At 42.8% G+C, this 11,706-nt stretch overlaps 1 long non-coding RNA gene across 1 annotated transcript in view; it reads left to right on the top strand.

Moving 5' to 3' along the window:
• Positions 1–11,706, top strand: part of LOC142653942 (uncharacterized) — a 51,304-nt gene that overhangs the window by 145 nt on the left and 39,453 nt on the right. The window lies entirely within an intron of this gene.

Below are 11,706 nucleotides of genomic sequence, written 5' to 3'. Positions count from 1 at the left end.
TTCTAAAATGGCGGCCTTGTTGTCTTATGCAAGCTGAGGGCAAGTTTACATCCCTCCTCTTCGGTTTGCATGGTCCAAGTGGGACTTTGCTACTGGTTTGTTCTTGTCCATGTCCACGTCTACTATGCTGGGGCTTTGAAACTCCACATGCGTTTTGTTTTTTACCTCGGCGTGAATGGGGTTTTTGTTAGGGTATCTGCACACGATAAAGCCTCATTCACACCACAGGGTCCGAGTGTCGGCCGGGAAAATCAGCAGTTTTTGGCCGATTTTTTCCCGGGCCGGTTTGCATCCGTTCCGGGCCGTGTTGGCGTTTCCGGACCCGATTTGCATCCGTTTTTTTCCCTGTCCGTTTTAAAATCGGATGAATTTCATTTAAATTTGTTGCCACACACAGCCCTTTGTAGATAATGGCAAAGCCCCCCTGGTAGGTAATGCCACCCTGCCCCCTGTAGGCGATGCCACCCTGCCCCCTGCAGGCGATGCCACCCTGCCCCCTGCAGGCGATGCCACCCTGCCCCCTGTAGGCGATGCCACCCTGCCCCCTGTAGGCGATGCCACCCAGCCCCCTGCAGGCGATGCCACCCTGCCCCCTGTAGGCGATGCCACCCTGCCCCCTGTAGGCGATGGCACCCTGCCCCCTGTGGGTGATGCCACACAGCCCCCTGTAGGTTGCACCCATCCCCCCCCCCCTTCCAGGAGAAGTCACTGACTTCAATGTCCATATATGGACAGTGTAGTCACTCACTTCTCCTGGAGAGGAATTCCCGGCCATAGAGTCGGGGATTCCGCTGCAGAAGTGAGGGACTTCGCTGTGTCCATATATGGACAGTGTAGTCCCTCACTTCTCCTGTAGCGGAATCCCTGGCCATAGAGTCGGGGATTCCGCTGCAGAAGTGAGTGACTTCGCTGTGTCCATATATGGACAGTGCAGTCACGCACTTCTCCTGTAGCGGAATCCCCAATCCCCGGCCGGGGATTGGGGATTCCGACTTCTACAGGGAGCAAAAAAGACCCTCCTCCTCACATGCACTGTGAGGAGGAGGAGAGAGAGTGCGCGAGCGACGGTAGACCCGGCCATCACTCGGGACACATTCCGGTGATTGCCGTGTATTACCCGGCCCCATAGACTTCTATGGGAGCCGGGCGGCCGTGTACCCGGCCGAAAATAGGGCATGTCCCATTTTTTGACGGCCGGTTTTCCCGGCCGTCAAAAAAAACGGTTGTGTGAATAGCCCCATTAGGAGTCTATTGTTCCTAATGCAGCTGGGTGACGGCCGATTTATGAACGGCCAGCACCCGGGCGGGAAACCCTGTCGTGTGAATTCCGCCTAACTGCAATTACGTCTGAAATTACGGAGCTGTTTTCAGGAGAAAACAGCTCCTGAATTTCAGATATACTTGCGTTTTACGGGGCGTCTTTTACGGCCGTAATTTGGAGCTGTTCTTCATTGAACTCAATGAAAAACTGCTCCAATTACATCCCAAGAAGTGTCCTGCACTTCTTTTGACGAGGCTGTCATTTTACACGCCGTCTTTTGACAACGACTCGTAAAATGACAGGTCGTCGGCACAGTACATCGTAAAGCCCATTGAAAGTAATGGGCAGATGTTTGCCGACGTATTGGAGCCGTTTTTCAGACGTAAGACACTTCCATTACGCCTGAAAATAGATCGTGTGAACCCAGCCTTAGGCCTCAGTCATGCCCACGTCCGTATTCTGGTCAGTGTTTGGAAGCCAAAACCAGGAATGGGTCCAAAACGCGGAAGAGGTGCAAATCTTTCCATTCTAGGTTTTCTCCGTTTATGTTATACTACTGGTTTTGGCATCCAAATACTGACCTGTGCATGAGGCCTTAATAGGAGGTTTTTATAAATGTGATTATCCACAGACAAAATAGAGACTAGGTAGCACTTCCAAAATCCATAGGGATTTATTCACCCACCAGTGCGACGTTTCAGTCCAGTCTGACCTTTCTCAACATGTCCGACCGGACTGAAACGTCGCACTGGTGTGTAAATAAATCCCGATGTATTTTGGAGGTGCTGCCTCGTGTCTATTTTGTCTGTGGATACCTGCTGTGGGAATTTGGATTGGGTCCCTCTGAGGCTTGCACCCAGCATTTTTACATCTTTCTCCGATGCTGTGACCACCATGTTTTTGTCCTTTATAAATGTGGTTGTCCCTTCGGCTTCGTTCACATCTGCGTTGGGGTTCCGTCTGAGCTTTCCGTCAGAACGGGCCCCTGAACAGACACAAACGGAAACCAGAGGTTTCCATCACCATTGATTTCAACGGTGACTGCTCCGATGCCCATGGTTTCCGTTTGTCTCTGTTGTGCACCGGACCCATCGTTTTGCCGGAAGCAATAGCGTAGTCGACTACGCTATTGCTTCTGACAAAACTACGGATACATTGCACAACAGCGGCAATGGAAACCATGGGCATCGGAGCAGTCACCGTTGAAATCAATGGTGATGGAAACGGAAACCTCTGGTTTGTGTCTGTTCAGGGTCCCGTTCTGAAGGAACGGGACCCCAACGCGGATGCGAACGAAGCCTAAGGCTGTTGCATGTTCCATCGGATGTACAAAGATGTTCACCGCTAGAAACAATGTCATTAAATAAATAAACTCTTGAAATGTGTATCTACATGCGTTTTAAAATATTGAGAACTGCGTGTGCGTGAAGGAGGCTTAAAGGGATTTTCCAACGCTACTGCACAAATTTTTAAAAGGTCTGGCCGCGCTACAAATGTTCCAAGTAGTCCCCTCAAATACCTTTCTCCAGTTTAATTAGTTTTTCTGTCGATCCTCTTTGCCCAGGATTGCTTCCAGTATTTGTTTATATACATGGTTCCTGGTCCGTGGCTGCTTTAACCCCTTAGTGTCTAAGCCTGTTTTGGCCTTGTGGACACAGCCGATTTTTGCAAATCTGACATTTGTTACTTTATGTGGTAATAACTCCAGAATACTTTTGCCGATCCAAGCAATTCTGAGATTTTCTCGTGACATGTTGTACTTTATGATACTGAAAAAATGTCGTCGTTAAATTCAATATTTATTTGTAAAAAAAACACCAAAATTTAGAGAAAATTTGCAAAAATTAGCATTTTTCTAAATTGTAATGTATCTGCTTGTAAAACAGATCGTAATGCCACACAAAATATTTACTAGTTAACATTTCCCATATGTCTACTTTATATTTGCATCGTTTTTTGAACGTCCTTTTATTTTTCTAGGATGTTACAAGGCTTAGAACTTTAGCAGCAATTTCTCGCATTTTCAAGAAAATTTCAAAAGGCTATTTTTTCAGGAACCAGTTCAGTTCTGAAGTGGCTTTGAGGGCCTTATATATTAGAAAGTCCCCATAAATCACCCCATTTTAAAAACTGCACACCTCAAAGTATTCAAAACAGCATTCAGAAATTATTTTAACCCTTTAGGCATTTCACAGGAAATAAAGCAAAATAGAGGTGAAATTTACAAATTTCAATTTTATTTTTTTTACGAAATTCATTTGTAATACCGTTTTTTCTGTAACACAGAAAGTTTTTTCAAATATCCCACATGTGGCCCTAGTGTGGTAATAGACTGAAACACCGGCCTCAGAAGCAACGGAGCACCTGATGGATTTTGGGGCCTCTATTTTATTAGAATATATTTTAGGCACCATGTCCGGTTTGAAGAGGTCTTGTGGTGCCAAAACAGTGGAAACCCCCCAAAAGTGACCCCATTTTGGAAACTACACCCCTCAAGGAATTTTTCAAGAGGTATAGTTAGCATTTTTAGCCCACAGGTTTTTTGCTAAATTTATTGGAACTGGTCTGTGAAAATGAAAATCTACTTTTTTTCTGAAAAAACATACGATGTTTTTACAAGGAATAAAGGAGAAAAAGCACCCCAACATTTGTAAAGCAATGTCTCCCGATTACGGCAATACCCCATATGTGGTAATAAAGTGCTGTTTGGACCCACGGCAGGGCTCAGAAGGGAACGAGGGCCATTTGGATTTTGGAGCGCAGATTTTGCTGGAATGGTTTTCGGTGCCATGTCGTGTTTGCAAAGCCCTGGAGGGACCATAACAGTGGAAACTCCCCAAAAGTGACCCCATTTTGGAAACTACACCTCTCAAGGAATTTTAGGGGTATAGTTAGCATTTTGACCCTACATGTTTTTGCTGAATTTATGGGAATTATGCTGTGAAATTGAAAATCTAAATTTTTTTTCTAATAAAATGTCGTTTTAGCTCAGATTTTTTCATTTTTACAATAGATAAAGGAGAAAAAACACCCCAATATTTGTTAAGAAAACTCTTCTGAGCACAGCAATACCCCATATGTGGTAATAAACTGCTGTTTGGACACATGGCGGAAGTTAGAAAGGACGAAGCGCCATTTGACTTTTGGAGCTCAAGTTTTGCTGGAATGGTTTGCGGCCCCATGTCAAATTTGCAAAGCCACTGAGGGGCCAAAATAGTGCAAACCCGGCAAAAGTGACCCCATTTGGGAAACTATACCCCTCGTGGAATTTATCTAGCGGTATAGTGAGCATTTTGACCCCACAGTTTTTTTGCTGAATTATTGGGTGATTATGCAGTGAAAATGAAAATCTACATTCTTTCCACTAAAATGTTGCATTTTTTTCATTTTCACAAGGAATAAAGGAGAAAAAGCGCCCCAACAATTGTAAAGCAATTTCTCCCGAGTACGGCAATACCCCATATGTGGTCATAAACTGCTGCTTGTATACACCGCAGGGCTCAGAATGGCAGGAGTGCTACTTGGCATGTAGACTTTGGTTGATTGTTTTTTGGGCTCCATGTCGCATTTGCAGAGCCTCTGAGGTACCCGTACAGTAGAAATCCCTGCGAAGTGACTCCATTTTGGAAACTTTACCCCTCAGGGTAATCATCTAGGGGGTGTACTGAGCATTTTGAACCCACAAGTGTTTCATAGATTGTATTAGAATGAGGCAGTGAAAATGAAAAATATTTTTTTTCCACAAGGGGTAATAGGAGAAAAAAATAACACATAATTTGTTACCCAATTTCTTCCCAGTATGGCAATACCCCATGTGTGGCCCAAAACTGCTGTTTGGGCACATGGCAGAGCTCAAAATGGAAAGAGTGCCATGTGGCTTTTAGAGCACAGATTTTGCTGGACTGGTGTATGGGCGCCATGTCGCATTTGCAGAGCTCCCTTAGGTACCAGAGTAGAGTGTAAAACCATGAGAAGTGACCCTATTTTGTAAACTACACCCCTCAAGGCATTTATCATTTGCCTGGACATATGACAGGGCTTAGGAGTGAAAGGCGCATGTGAGACCTATTTTGGTGATTTTCGCAGCATTAGCCCACAATGGCAGGGCTCTGGGGTCAAATAGTAAAACAAACCCCCAAGTAGTGACCCCCATTTTGGAAACTGCACCCCTGAAGACATTTTATTAAGGGGTGTAGTGAGCATTTTGACCACACAGGGGTTTTTTTTCTATTAGAAATGAACGCTCCGTGGATGGTGCAAAGTGAAAATTGCAAATTTCCACAGGTATGTGCCATTTTAGTGCACAATATTTTGTGCCCAGTTTGTGCCACTGAAGACAAATACCTCAAACTGTTAAGCGGGTTCTCCCGGGTATGGCGATGCCATATATGTGGACGTAACCTGCTGTTTTGGCACGCTGCAGGGCTCAGAAGGGAGGTAGCGCCATTTGGCTTTTGGAGCGCAGATTTTGCTTAGCGGTAGTTGTTTTTGGGGTTTTGCTGGTATTTCAGTTTATTATGTGGTGGCATATGTAAGCTGCGCAGAGAACATCAGGGCATAATAAGAGGGTCTAATAATTGGGTAAATAAATAATTATCCACAGATGTGTGGCCAGTGTCTCACTGATAAATGGTGCCAGATCTTATCCGCTTTTTGACACTCTGCACATTTTGCATGGCCATATTCTGAGAGCCAGAACTTCTTTTATTTTTTCTCCACCAGAGCTGGGTGAGGGCTTATTTGTTGTGGGACAATCTGTAGATTTCATTAGTACCATTTTTTTTTTTTTTTTTTTTATCACTTTGTATTTTATTTTTTTAGCAAGCAAGGTGACCAAAAACCTGCTATTCTGATGTGTTTTATTTTTATTTTTTTTACGGCGTTCGCCATGCGCTATGAATGTCAATTTTACTTTATTCTGCGGGTCGGTACGATTACGGCGATACCATATGTATATAGTTTCTCTTATGCTTTGCAGCGTCTTAACGATAAATTCACTTTTGTTTGAAATAATAAATTTTTTTGTGTCACCATATTCTGAGAGCCATAACTTTTTTTTATTTTTCCGTCTAAAAAGCTGTGGGAGGGCTTGTTTTTTGCGGAACGGGCTGTAGTTTTTAATGGTATAATTTTGGGGTACATGCAACTTTTAGATCCCTTTTTTTTCTGTTTTGCGAGGGGTAGTGACTATCAAACAGCGATTCTGGACTAGTTTTTTATTAATTTTTTTTTACGGTGTTCACCGTACGGGTAAAATAGTGTGATATTTTTATAGTTTGGGTCGTTACGGACGCGGGGATACCACATATGTGTACTTTTTTTTCCTATAATAAAAGACATATTATAGGAAAGGCTGTTATAGTGTTTTTTAAAATGAAACGTATTTTTTTTTTTTACTTTTTTACAACATTTTTATTAACTTGTTTTAACTTTTTTTGTGTCCCACTAGGGAACTTGAAGACATGAAGCCCTGATCGCTATTCTAATACTCTTTTTTTCACAGTTTTTCACGGCCCGAATTCAGTAGTGTGCAAGAAGTGTTGAGGAACCCTGACTTGAACTTTTTATTTTCTAGCAGCATGTGTAATGTAAATATATTTTGTCTTATACTTTATTAACCCCTTCCCCCTGCTGGCATTCTGGGCCCTAATGTCCAAGCCATTTTTTAGATTTTTCCATTGTCACATTCGAAGAGCTGTAACTTTTTTATTTTTGCGTCGGCATAGCTGTATAAGGTCTTGTTTTTTGCGGGACGACTTGCAGTTTTTATTGGTACCATTTGAGAGTAGATGCGACTTTTTGATCACTTTTTATCACATTTTTTTTTAAGTCAGGATTATCAGAAAACAGCAATTTTTCCATTGTTTTTTATTTTATTTTTTACGGCGTTCACAGTGCGGGTTAAATAATGTAACAGCTTTATAGTCGGGGTCGTTACGGACGCGGCGATACCAAATATGTGTAACTTTTTTGCTTTATTGTAGTTTTTTTTAATAGTAAAGCATTTTGTAAGGGGAAAAGCTGGGTTTTTCATTTTTTTTTTTCACTTTTTTTTTTTTATTAACTTTATTAAACTTTTTTTTCTTTTTTACTAGTCCCACTAGGGGACTTCCCTATCCTCCGATCGCTATTATAATACACTGCAATACTTTTGTATTGCAGTGTATTACTGCCTGTCCGTTTAAAACGGACAGGCATCTGCTAGGTCATGCCTGCGGCATGATCTAGCAGGCATTCGCTGCAGGCAGACCTGGGGGTCTTTATTAGACCCCCGGCTGCCATAGAAGACACAGACACTCGGCGATTTTATCGCCGGGTGTCAGTGAGATGAGAGGGAGCTCCCTCCCTCTCTCCAAAACCACTCAGATGCGGTGCTCGCTATTGTGCACCGCATCTGAAGGGTTAAACAGGTGAGATCGATACTAATATCGATCTCACCCGTCAGAGCAGGGACGCCCCCAGCCCTCAGCTGCTTCTGGCAGCTGAGAGCAGGGAGATTTCACGGCTCCCTGCTCTGTTTACTTTATTCTACAGCAGCGACGTAGTTTGGCGGCGCTCTAGAATAAAGCCCACTAATGACCGCCGTAAAAAGACGTATCGGCGGTCCTTAAGGGGTTAATGAATTTGGGCTCCTTTTTGTGTTGTTTTAAATGGCCACTCTGACACTTTACTATGTTTTATTTCTTGTATTTCTCCTGTTGCTAGCAGAAATCCGCACACCGTTTGAATGTATCGGTGTACGGACTCTGCTGCCTGTGAGTATGGGTAGGCGGAGGCCCCATTCTGACGTCGGATGTGCACGCCCCCAGTGTGACGTCAGGAAGGTCTCTCTGCCTCTATATACTATACAGTTCTCTATGGAGTAACTGGCAGCAGCAGAGCGCGGGGAAGAGATTGTGATGAGCTCTGCTGCTGTCCGGTCTCTAGTAAGTAAAAGGCGCTTCACTAGAAGAAGCGCAGGTCTGGCGGTGGCTCCCTTGTACCCTCGCTAGACCTGCGCCGCTTCTGCTACTAAAGCGCTTCTCACTTACTAGAGACCGGACAGCAGCAGAGCTCGTCAGTCTATTGCCTGCGCTCTGCTGCTGCTGGTTACAGTACTGTAGACAGGGCTACCATCAGGGCTGTACTATCTGTACTGCCGTCAGGGGCCCGGCCACATGCAGGAAAAAAAAAAAGAGACTGCCCAACTGGGGCCGACTGGCTATAACCTCTCCCGCTCCTGGCAGGCTGTCAGGAGAGGTGAAAGCAGTATAGTAATAGCAAAACGTGTGTGTGTGTGTGTGTGTGTGTTTTTGTCTTGTTTTTTTGTTTGTTTTCCCTCACAGGCGGCTTGTGGGTGCGGGCCCCGTAGAACAGAACCGGGAATATAGAAAGCAAAAATAGGCAGCGGTCTGTAGAATAAAGTAAAAAATGGGGGGTACTTTATTACCCTCAGTGCAACATTTCAATGGTGTCTCTTGTCCACTCACGATACACTTTCACCGCAGCAAACCGTTCACAAACTGCACTGTTTGAGAAATACTGCCACCCTTGGCCCAAAAGCCAATAATCATCCCTTTTTACAGCTCTGGTAAATCGCCCCTTTTACCCATGGCAACAACGAGTTGTGTTCAGACAGCCTATTGCGCACCTTATGTGCCCACCCACGACACATCACTTCTTTCATAGGCTACGTGCTGCCGACGTCTGAAGTAGGAGGTGCTCATAACAATGTGACATGATTGTGTATATATGCTACATGTTGTTCCCATTTCTATATATGTATAAAATATGCTACAGGTTTTGAGATAGAGATATATGCTCTAAGCCCCCTTGCACACGACCGAGTGACACTGGGCCTGGTTTCCGGGGCACCCAATAGTTTTCACAGACCCATTCGTGAAAAGTTACCCGACTCTCCGACCCGTGAAAAGATGGAACATGTTCTATCTTTCCACAGATGACGGACGGGACTTGTTCAGCACAGTCGTGTGCGTTAGGGCTAAGGGTAACTACAGACGTAGTGGATTTAGATGCGGAGGATCCGCATAAAAATCCACAGGTATACACACTGAAATCTGTGCAAAAATTGTGCCGGACTCTTGCATATTTTAGTTAGGATTTCAGTGCGTGGATATGTCTTGTTTTTTTTTTGTTTTTTTTTTGTGTGTGTGTTTGATCGAATTTCACCACTTGCATTGAAAGAGGTGAAATACACAGGGAACATCCGCACAAAAAAATTGCTTGTCAATTTTATGCGCGGACAAAACGACAACGTGTACATGAGGGTTTGATAATCTTATTGACTAAAATGCCACTGTATTACATGGTAAATCCAAGATGTCCGATGCAAAAGACAACTGTGTTGCAAAAGGACCTTTTGGTTTTTCTGATTGACTGGCTGTTTGGGTGCATGATGGGAACTATGGGCATATTGCATACAGTACAGGCAAACATCACACACAGTAAGACATGCCAATAGCAACTGGACAAAAATCAGGTGTGAGAAAATACACTGCGTTCCAAATTATTATGCAAATGTTATTTTTCGCTGATTTTCCTAAATAGTCGATGCAAATGACAGTCAGTATAATCTTCAAGCCATCAACCGTTGGAGTATAATGCAAATTTTATTGAACAAATCTCCTAATGATAAGTTTTTTTAGAAGTAAAAAAACTCAAAATGCACTGTTTCACATTATTATGCACAACAGAGATCAAAACATTTTAACCCCTTAAGGACGCAGCCTAGTTTTGGCCTTACGGCTCAGAGCCCATTTTTCAAATCTGACATATTTCACTTTATGTGGTAATAACGTCGGAATGCTTAAACCTACCCAAGCGATTCTGAGTTTGTTTTCTCGTGACACATTGGGCTTCATGATCGTGGTAAAATTTGGTCGATATATTCAGTGTTTATTGGTGAAAAATTGCAAAATTTAGAGGAAATTTTGAAAAAAATTGCATTTTTCAGAATTTAAATGCATCTGCTTGTAAAACAGACGGTTATACCACCCAAAATAGTTACTAGTTCACATTTCCCATATGTCTACTTTAGATTGGCATCGTTTTTTGAACATTCTTTTATTTTTCTTGGACGTTACAAGGCTTAGAACATAAACAGCAATTTCTCATATTTTTAAGAAAATTTCAAAAGCCTTTTTTTTAAGGTACCTCTTGAGTTCTGAAGTGGCTTTGTGGGGCCTATGTATTAGAAACCCTGATAAAACACCCCATTTTAAAAACTAGACCCCTCAAAGTATTCAAAACAGCAGTTATAACGTTTTTTAACCCTTCAGGCATTTCACATGAATTAAAGCAATGTGGAGGTGAAATTTGCAAATTTCATTTTTCTTGCTGAATTTCAATTTTATTCATTTTTTTTTCTGTAACACAGAAGGTTCTACCAGAGAAACACTACTAAATATGTATTGTCCAGATTCTGCAGTTTTCAGAAATGTCCCACATGTGGCCCTACTGCGCTCGTGGACTAAAACACTAGCCCTAGAAGCAAAGAAGCACCTAGTGCATTTTGAGTCCTCTTTTTTATTAGAATATATTTTAGGCAGCATGCCAGGTTTGAAGAGGTGTTGAGGTGTCAAAACAGTAGGAATCCCCCAATAGTGACCCCATTTTGGAAACTACACCCCTCAAGGAATTCATTTATGGTTGTTAGCATTTTTACCACACAGTTTTTTCACAGCACCTATTTCAATTGGGCTGTGACATTAAAAAAATGTCATTTTTTCCAATAAGATGTAATTTTTTTACCAAAATTTCTTATTTTCACAGGGAACAAAATACTCCATTTTGTTGCCCAATTTCTCCTGAGTGCATCAATACCCCATTTGTGGCAATAAACTGCCGTTTGGGCCCATGGGAGAGCTCAGAAGGAAAGGAGCGCTGTGTGTTCTTTGGAGTACAGATTTTGCTGGATTGGTTTTCGGGTGCCATGTCGCATTTGCAGAGCCCCAGAGGTATCAAAGCAATAGAAACCCACCACAAATGACCCCATTTTGGAAACTACACCCCTCAAGGAATTCATTTATGGGTGTTTTGACCATTTTGACCCCATAGTTTCTTCACAGAACTTATTTGAATTGGGCTGGGAATTAAAAAAATATATATTTTTTTCCAATAATATGTCGTTTTAGCTAAAAAATTCTTATTTTAACAAGAAATAAAATACTCCATTTTGTTGCCCAATTTGTCCTGAGTGCGGAAATACCCCATTTGTGGTGATAAACTGCTGTTTGGGCCCATGGGAGGGCTCAGAAGGAAAGGAGCGCTGTGTGTTCTTTGGAGTACAGATTTTGCTGGATTGGTTTTCGGTCGCCATGTCGCATTTGCAGAGCCCCAGAGGTATCAAAGCAATAGAAACCCACCACAAATGACCCCATTTTGGAAAGTACACCCCTCAAGGAATTCATTTATGGGTGTTGTGACCATTTTGACCCCATAGTTTC

Source organism: Rhinoderma darwinii, chromosome 1 (genome assembly GCF_050947455.1).
Source record: "Rhinoderma darwinii isolate aRhiDar2 chromosome 1, aRhiDar2.hap1, whole genome shotgun sequence".
In the NCBI taxonomy this organism is placed as follows: domain Eukaryota; kingdom Metazoa; phylum Chordata; class Amphibia; order Anura; family Rhinodermatidae; genus Rhinoderma; species Rhinoderma darwinii.
This window is presented reverse-complemented; position numbering and strand designations above follow the sequence as displayed.